The sequence below is a fragment of the Lupinus angustifolius genome, chromosome LG06, assembly GCF_001865875.1.
Source record: "Lupinus angustifolius cultivar Tanjil chromosome LG06, LupAngTanjil_v1.0, whole genome shotgun sequence".
In the NCBI taxonomy this organism is placed as follows: Eukaryota; Viridiplantae; Streptophyta; class Magnoliopsida; order Fabales; family Fabaceae; genus Lupinus; species Lupinus angustifolius.
Genome location: NC_032014.1, coordinates 11,527,559 through 11,536,347, shown reverse-complemented (window position 1 = coordinate 11,536,347; position 8,789 = coordinate 11,527,559).

Here is an 8,789-nt window from a genome sequence, read left to right as displayed (position 1 = left end):
TTGGAAATAGCAGTTTTGTCAAGCTCTTTGAAGAGCTCTCAATCATAAGTCATGTGGTTTGCACAAACACTATCAATGAACCAACTTTATGTGAAACTGTTAGCGTCAAAACATGATACTGCGAACAATTGCTCATCTTATGGTTGATCATCAACAATATTAGCTTCTCCTTGTTCTTGTTGCTGTTGTTTTTGAGACTTGCATATTTTTGCCATGTGCCCTAACTAACCACACTTATAACATCGTGTATCATGCCTCCACCAACATCTGTTTTGTGGATGATTTGTTTTTTGAAATAAGAACAAGGTGAAAAGACTTCATTGTTGCTACTTTGATTATTGTATTTGTTGTTTGTAGAATCTGCAGTTTTTTAGTTGTTATTTTGCCTCATATTTTTGTCATTCCAACCATTATTGTTTTGTAATTTGGTTTGGAAAGCACTCTTCATTGATCCTTCTTGCCTCATAAGCCTCCTTTGTTCTTGTACATATAATGCATTCAACACTTCTGTCAAGGTGATACTTATCCTTAGACATTTCCAAAGATGAAATTGCAACTTCATATTTTTCAGGAAGTGTAACTAGAATCTTTTGAACTATTCTAGAATCAGAAAATTCAGTACTAAGAAGTCTTACATTGTTGACAATGACTAGAAGTTTATTAGAGTACTCCTTGATTGTTTCTGAATCTCTCATCCTTTATATTTCAAATTCTCGGATCAAATTCATTACTTGTATCTTTTTGACCCTTTTATCTCCCTCATATTCTTGCTTCAAAAAATTACAGATTTCACAGGCTGTTTTCAGTGTCATTATTCTGTTAAAATTGGTGGGTGAAATAGCTGCTTATAGACATGCTCTTGCTTTGGACTTTCTTTGTTTCATCTCATTCTCATTTTTAATTTGTGCAATAATTGGATTGTGTGGAAGTGTTGGAATGACATAATCTTTTTCAATGACTTCCCACAAACCATTAGCATCCTAGAAAGCTTCCATTCTAATAGCCCATACATGATAATTCTTTCCAGTGAATACTAGAGGTAAAAATGTAACAGACATTGCCTCTGAATTCATTATGGCAATAGAAGGTAATAGAGAAAGTGTTTGGTTTTGGTTTGTGTTTTTGCGTTTGTTCTCACATATCCCTCAAGATACAGTTCTAGATATCAATTTATTGGTTATGTAGCAAGCAAAAAGTGCAAAGCAAAAATGTGTTATTTAGAAAGCTTGATTATATAATCAACAAGACATCTAATTTATACATCATGAAAAAGAAAACTCATGCAGAAAAAATAAATTCCTATATGAATAGCATAATAAGTCACATAAGTGCTCCAACATTTTAGGTGAAATATTCATAACAGTCATATTGACTCTTTATTGCCTAATGAACATAACATATTAACTCTTTATTGCTAATGAATAGAAATATAATAACTTATTAGTAACAAACAACTTCCACCTAAAAACTAATTGTGCAAGACCCTTTGCAATGAGGTCCATTTTTGTTCTCACTGGAGCTGGTTGTCTATCTCCCAACATATTGTCATGAAATGAGACTTTCATCCCCTCGTTCTCCATGATCTTAGAGTTTTTGTTGGATGATTTATCCCCAAGTTGTATATGTTCATAGTGCTCTCTTACCATAAACGTAAAACTCTCCATGCTCTCCATGTTTTGTGTTATAGAACACTACTACTTTTTTTAGTGGAATGAGTATATGGTTTAAAGGAAGAAGCATGTTAAATAAGCTGTAATATCACGTGAAATATACTTAATAGGTGAACCGTATGAACACTCTAAATTACTATCCATAATTTTTATAAACCAATCATATTTTTAATTTTATATTTTACAAACTATTAGAAAAATGAGTAAATTTTTTTCCCTTTTTTTCTTTTATGTAACCTATAATTTACAAATCATTTTCACTTTTACCTTATTCCATTTTCAAGACGTCACATTTTCAAACCTTGCAGAAATAAAATTCTTAATATATTGAAGATAATTTAATGAACACAATTCTTTTCTGAATACTTCTCATTCATAAAATTCTTGAATAAATACAGAATTGTTTACAGGACGAAATCTAATCATCGCCACAAATAAAAAACTGAAAATGCAAAGAAAATATTGTCGAGGTATTGGCATTACAAAAAGTACCTCACACAAGTTCCTATCACAACAAAACAAAAGAGAAACCTCCTAAACCAGAGGTGCACTGGAAGCCTCGCTAGGTTCTTCCTCCACCTCCGAGTCAGAAGAGATCTCAATGACCTCAACTGAATCTTCTATACAAATAAGCTCTACACAGTCGCCATTGTCTTCCTCCTCCTCCACTTCTCGCTCAAGCGAGAGCTGTCTTGCTCAAGCAAGAAGAGCCTGAATATCATTTTAATTACTTTTCTCAAGGAAAATATTTCTCATTTATATAACATGTTTTTAAACCTTGAATTTAACAATTATCACATACATATCATTCAAACATTATAATTCAAGAGTAAACATGGTATTTGCATATATAAACATAACATAATCAGTATAAGAAATATTGCTGTACTTAATCCAAACAAACATGCAATTGATTAAGTACAACCTTTCTTAATACCCAAGGTAACTCTAAACTTGTGAGGGAGTTTGGAGGTCCTGATGCATATTCGGACATCACTGTGTCACGATGTTTTCTCCTTCACCTGAGTGTGTCGGGTCGCTAGGTTCTCTGTTTTTAGGTGAGCTTACTTGATCCGATCTCCTCTCGAACTCTTCATTACGTCAAAATAACGTTAATTAGTTAACTGCTGATAATTATTATTCTTACGAAATAACTTTTTCCGCGAAGATAAAACTTCCGATTTAAAATGAATTTAATTGCTTTCGTCCATCCGATCAAGGTTGAATATCCTTGAATCATCATTTGTCATTGAAAGTCTTACAATCAAATAACACTTTTTAAAGTAAGATTTTCAACAAAAATTTATACCGGAATTATGTCGTAATCCGTTGATATACACCAAGCTAGCTCCCATACTTTTCAATCAAATAACACTTTTTAAAGTAAGTCAATTTAAACAAAATCAATACTTTTAAATCAATACTTTTTAAGTAAATCTTACCATTTTAAAGTAAGTTCACTTAACTAAGATTCAACATTTTTAAATCATTTTTCCATCTAAGACTTCATAACACTTTAAGTTTATAATATTAAGACTTTTAGGTAAATCTCATTATTTCAAGTATACTACTAAAACAAATTTTCATCAACATCTTAACACCTCCTAATTTTTTAGGAAAAACCCTCATGGGTTAGTAAGTGTTATGTTCATAGTCATTAAAATCATGAACATCTTAACACCTAATTTTTTAGGAAAAAATCTCAAGGGTTAGTAAGTGTTATTTTCATAGTCATGAAAAAGAATGACTCTTAATTTAATATTTTACACTAAACATCTTCAAGTTATTCTTACCACTTTATAGTAAGTCAACTAAAATAAATACAATAATTTTTATGAACATCTTAACACCTAATTTTTTAGGAAAAACCTCAAGGGTTAGTAAGTGTTAATTTCATAGTCATAAAAATAAATCTTAAGGTAAGACTTTCTACTACTTTAATATCCAAAACTTCATAACACTTTAAGTTTATGAAGTCAAGACTTTAATAAATCATCTTTTATCATAAATCATTATTTTAACTTGGAAATCAAAGAGCAAAATATGTTAAACCACTTTTAAAACATAATATTTTCTATAACACTTTAAAAAAATTAAACATTTTCAACAACAACTCATCAACATCATAAGCTTTCAAGAATAAAATACAAACTTTTTCCTAAACACATTAAAGGTTCCTTTGATGTTAAAATCATCACCTTTAAACATATTCAAATACTAACAATAATTTCTAATATTCCCAAACAAATAATTCATCTAACATTGTCCAAAGATATAGTTTTTCCATCTAAGATCAAGGAAGAAATTTCAAGATTTACAAAAATAAAAAACTACATAAATGTTCATATGATTATATTATCATCCCCTTTAGTTATGCCTTCATAAAATACTTAAATAATAAATATAAACTCTACTTTATGAGCAACATAATAAAAGCTCATAACTTTCTATGAAGTATGAGAAGAAGATGAAAAAGAGAAAATAAAAGACTACCTTAGTTTGTATAGGGAATTTAGTGTAAAAGTGAGAGAATGTGATGAGGTATTTATAGAAGAGCCTCACCCTCATTAAATCAGAAAATTTAATGCAAAGTAAGTAGATTTAGACTAGCATATGTGATGTGTCTAATGGTGGTGGAGTGAGAAGATTTGTTGAGTGATTTAGGGGTTTTTGGAAGCTTTTGCATTACTTGTGTAACAAGTAAGTGACTCATGAAATGATGACTTCCAACTTTATTGATATGATGTAATTTCCCGATAAATGTCGTGTCCGAACATTTTCGGATAATTTCATCCGGAAATATACAATCTCCCGATTTAGGACATTTGCCCGAAACGTCGAAACTTGAATTTTGAGGTGAAAAATATCTAGAGATGAGTTACGGATAAACTTGGTATCTATTTTGACTAGAAATAATATTTCGAAGCCAACTGAGAAATCAAAATTCGATTCCGAGTTACCGAACTCAAAAACTGGGCAAAAACTCGATAAAACGACCCAAAATCGTCTCAGAAACTTTTATTCTAAAAAAAACCTTGAAAAAATAGGGCAAGCAATAAAATCATAATACAAGACTAAAACTCAACTGAGATTTAGCCTAAATCATTACTGATTAATTTCTATAATTAATCCATTAATACTAATTACTTAATTAAACGTGTTCTGAAAAACACAGTGTTACAATCCTCCTCAACATATAAAATTTTCGTCCTCGAAAATTAATCATACCTTCTAAGAAAAAAGATGGGGGAATGATTCCTTCAGGCCACTTTCAACCTCCCAAGTAGCATCTTTTCCATTCGTCTGGCTCCAAGTTACCTTAACTAAGGTGATTTCTTTGCCTCACAGAGTCTTCACACTCCGATCGGCAATTCTCAACGCAAAGTCTCGAAAGTGAGATTATCCTTTAACTGAATTGAGCCGGGTTCAATAACATGCGATAGATCACTAATGTATTTTATGAGTTAAGACACATGGAAGACATTATGTAGGTTTGGCAGCAAAGGTGACAATGCTATTTGATAAGCTACTGGTCCGATTTTTTTTAATGATTTAGTATGGTCCTATGAACCTAGGGGTAAGCTTACGGGATTTCAGAACTTTGCCAATGCATGATCTCCTTCTTCAAAACTCAGGGGGGTCCTTATTCTGTCATAATAACTCTTCTGTCTACTCTGTGCCGTCTTCATGTTTTCCCTTATCATCCTTATTTTTTCCATCGTCTGTTGAACTACATCGGGTCCTAATACTAGATTCTCTCATGCCTCAAACCAACATAGGGGTGTTTTACACTTTCTACCATATAGAGCTTCATATGGCGCTATGCCGATACTAGAGTGAAAACTATTGTTATAGGTGAACTCGATTAAATGTAGATAGTCAGCCCAACTTCCTGAATTCTCCAATACGCAAGCTTTGAGAAGATTCTCCAATGATTGGATAGTCCTTTCCGATTGACTATCAGTCTGTGGATGGTAGGCTGAACTCATACTCAACTTGGTTCCCAAAGTTGTTTGTAAACCATTCCAAAACTTCAAGGTGAAGCGCGGGTCTCTATCCGAAATGATATTTGTAGGAATACCATACAATCAGACTATTTCTTTAATGTACAACTCCGCCAGTCTCTCCAAAGAGTACTTTATGTTGATTGGTAGAAAGTGAGCCGTCTTCGTCAAATGATCCACAATTACCCAAACAACGTGATAACCCTTCTAAGTTCATGGAAAACCGCTCACGAAGTCCATTGACATGCTATTCCATTTCCATATAGGGATATCCAAGGGTTGAATTTCTCCACCGGGTCGCTTGTGCTCAATTTTTTATTTTTGGAGCACTAAGCAACGAGAGACATACTCCCCTACATCTTTCTTCAAACCGGACCACCAAAACATCTTCTTCAGGACTTGATATATCTTGGTAGCTCCCGGATGAATACTTATCTTGCTTTTATGAGCTTCGTCCAAGATTTCCATTCTTAAATCGAGATCTCTTGGAAAGCAGACTCGATTCTTGCATTTGAGTACTCCAACGGTTCCTACCTGAAATTCCGGAGCTTTCCCTTCAGCCAACAAGACCCTATTTTCTTGTAGTTCTGGATCCGAACCTTGTATACCCTTCAGTTGTTCCAAAAACTCATTTGTTACGGTAAGCATACCTAAAATTAAACTTTTAGGTCCTACTTGAACCGCTAAATTCAAATCCCTGAACTCCTCCATCAACTTGATTTCTATGACCATCATGGTTGAAATGTGCAAAGACTTCCTACTCAATGCATCAACCACCATGTTAGCTTTTACGGGGTGGTACTGAAGATCAAAATCGTCCTTGAGGAATTCCATCCATCGTCTTTGTCTCATGTTCAATTCCTTCTGGTCGAACAGGTACTTAAGACTCTTGTGGTCGCTGAAAACTTCGAATCTCACACCATAGAGATGGTGTCTCCACACCTTGAGGGCAAACACGATTGCAGCTAGTTCTAGATCATGTGTTAGGTAGTTCTGCTCATGTGTCTTTAACTGCCTTGATGCATAAACCACTACTTTCCTTTATTGCATCGACACGCAACCTAATCCTTGATTCGACACGTCACAATATACGTTGTAGTTTTCGTTGGGATCTGGCAAGACTAATACAGGCGTTGTGGTCAACCTCTCCTTCAACTCTTGAAAACTTGATTCGCACTTTGTCGTCCAGACAAAGGGTTTGCCCTTCCTCGTTAGTGTAGTTAGCGGCAAGACTAACTTTGAAAATCCTTCAATGAATTTCCTATAGTACCCCGCTAATCCGAGAAAGCTTCTGATCTCCGTCACCAACTTTGGATAATTCCATTCCAGTACCATCTCCACTTTCGCAGGATCCACGACAATTCCTCCTTTCAAGATTACATGACCGAGAAAATTTACCGACTCTAGCCAAAACTCACACTTTGAAAGTTTGGCATATAGTTGATTGTCCTTCAAAATCTGCAATACCACTCGCAGATGTTCGTCATGTTCATCTTGATTCTTTGAATAAATCAGGATATCATTGATAAATACGACTACAAACGTGTCGAGGTATGGGTGAAAAATCATGTTCATGTAATCCATGAATACTGCAGGGGCGTTGGTCACACCAAATGGCATTACGAGGTATTCGTAATGGTCATAAATCGTCCAAAAAGCTGTTTTTGGAATGTCTTCCGACTTCACGCGTGTTCGATGATACCCCGATCGAAGATCGATCTTTGAAAATACTGTAGCTCCTCTCAGATGGTCCATCAAGTCATAAATCCTTGGCAACGAGTACTTGTTCTTAATGGTCGCCTTGTCCAGTTATCGGTAGTCAGTACACAACCTCATACTATCGTCCTTCTTCTTTACAAACAAAACTGGAGCACCCCATAGAGAAACACTCGGTCTGACGAACTGTTTCTGTAGCAGATCCTCCAATTGTTTATTCTACTCTGTCAACTCTAACAGTGCCATCCTATAGGGAGCTATAGAGATTGGTCCAGTTCTAGGAACCAAATCAATAGCGAAATCTATCTCCCTTACTGGGGGTAAACTAGGAATATCGTCCGGAAAGACTTCGGAGAAGTCCCGAACCACTTGTATACTTTGAATTTCTCCTCTAATCGTAAGTTCATAACATTTACATCTTCAAACAAAGATCATAAACAATCAAACAATCACACAAGAAAGCATGTAAGGTCATGCTCAAGCCGGATAGGATTGTACCGCTCTGATACCACTTTATGTAACACCCCGTAAATCATTTCATATTTAATATATTTAATCTCTCAGAAAAATGGGTAATTTTTTTTCCTTGTTTTTCTTTTATGTAACCTATAACTTACAAATCATTTTCACTTTTACATTATTTCATTTTCAAGACATCACATTTTCAAACCTTGCGGAAATAAAGTTCTTAATACATTGAAGATAATTAAATGAACAAAATTCTTTTCTGAATACTTTTTATTCATAAAATTCTTGAATAAATACAGAATTGTCTACATGACGAAATCTAATCATCGCCACAAATAAAAAAAACCTGAAAATACAAAGAAAATAATGTCAGGGAATTGGCATTACAAAAAGTACCTCACACAGGTTCCTATCACAACAAAACAAAAGAGAAACCTCCTAAACCGGAGGTGCACTAGAAGCCTCGCTATGGTCTTCCTCCACCTCTGNCCACCTCCGAGTCAGAAGAGATCTCAATGACCTCAACTGAATCTTCTATGCAGATAAGCTCTACATAGTCATCGTTGTCTTCCTCCTCCTCCACTTCACCCGCTCCCCAATCCATCGAGGGGTCTGGGGTGTACCCCCTTGGCATGGTCCCGCCTGTCTCTCTTGGCGTCGATCCTGATGATGAGAATCCTATTTGGGACCAAGTCCTAACAACTTCTGGTACACCTCGAGCTTCAGCCGATACAGAAAGTCCGGCGGTTGCAGGTCTTTGGTCGGGCAAAGTGAATGATATCTCCCGAACTGTGTAGTAACATGGAAGATGCAGCACTGAGCCATTGCTTACCCAATCCAGCTCCAGGTCGCAAGGACCTGTGTAAGTGTGTCGATTACCCTCAACACTCCATGTCCCCTCCTGGGACATAGTGAAGCGATAACCTCAGAT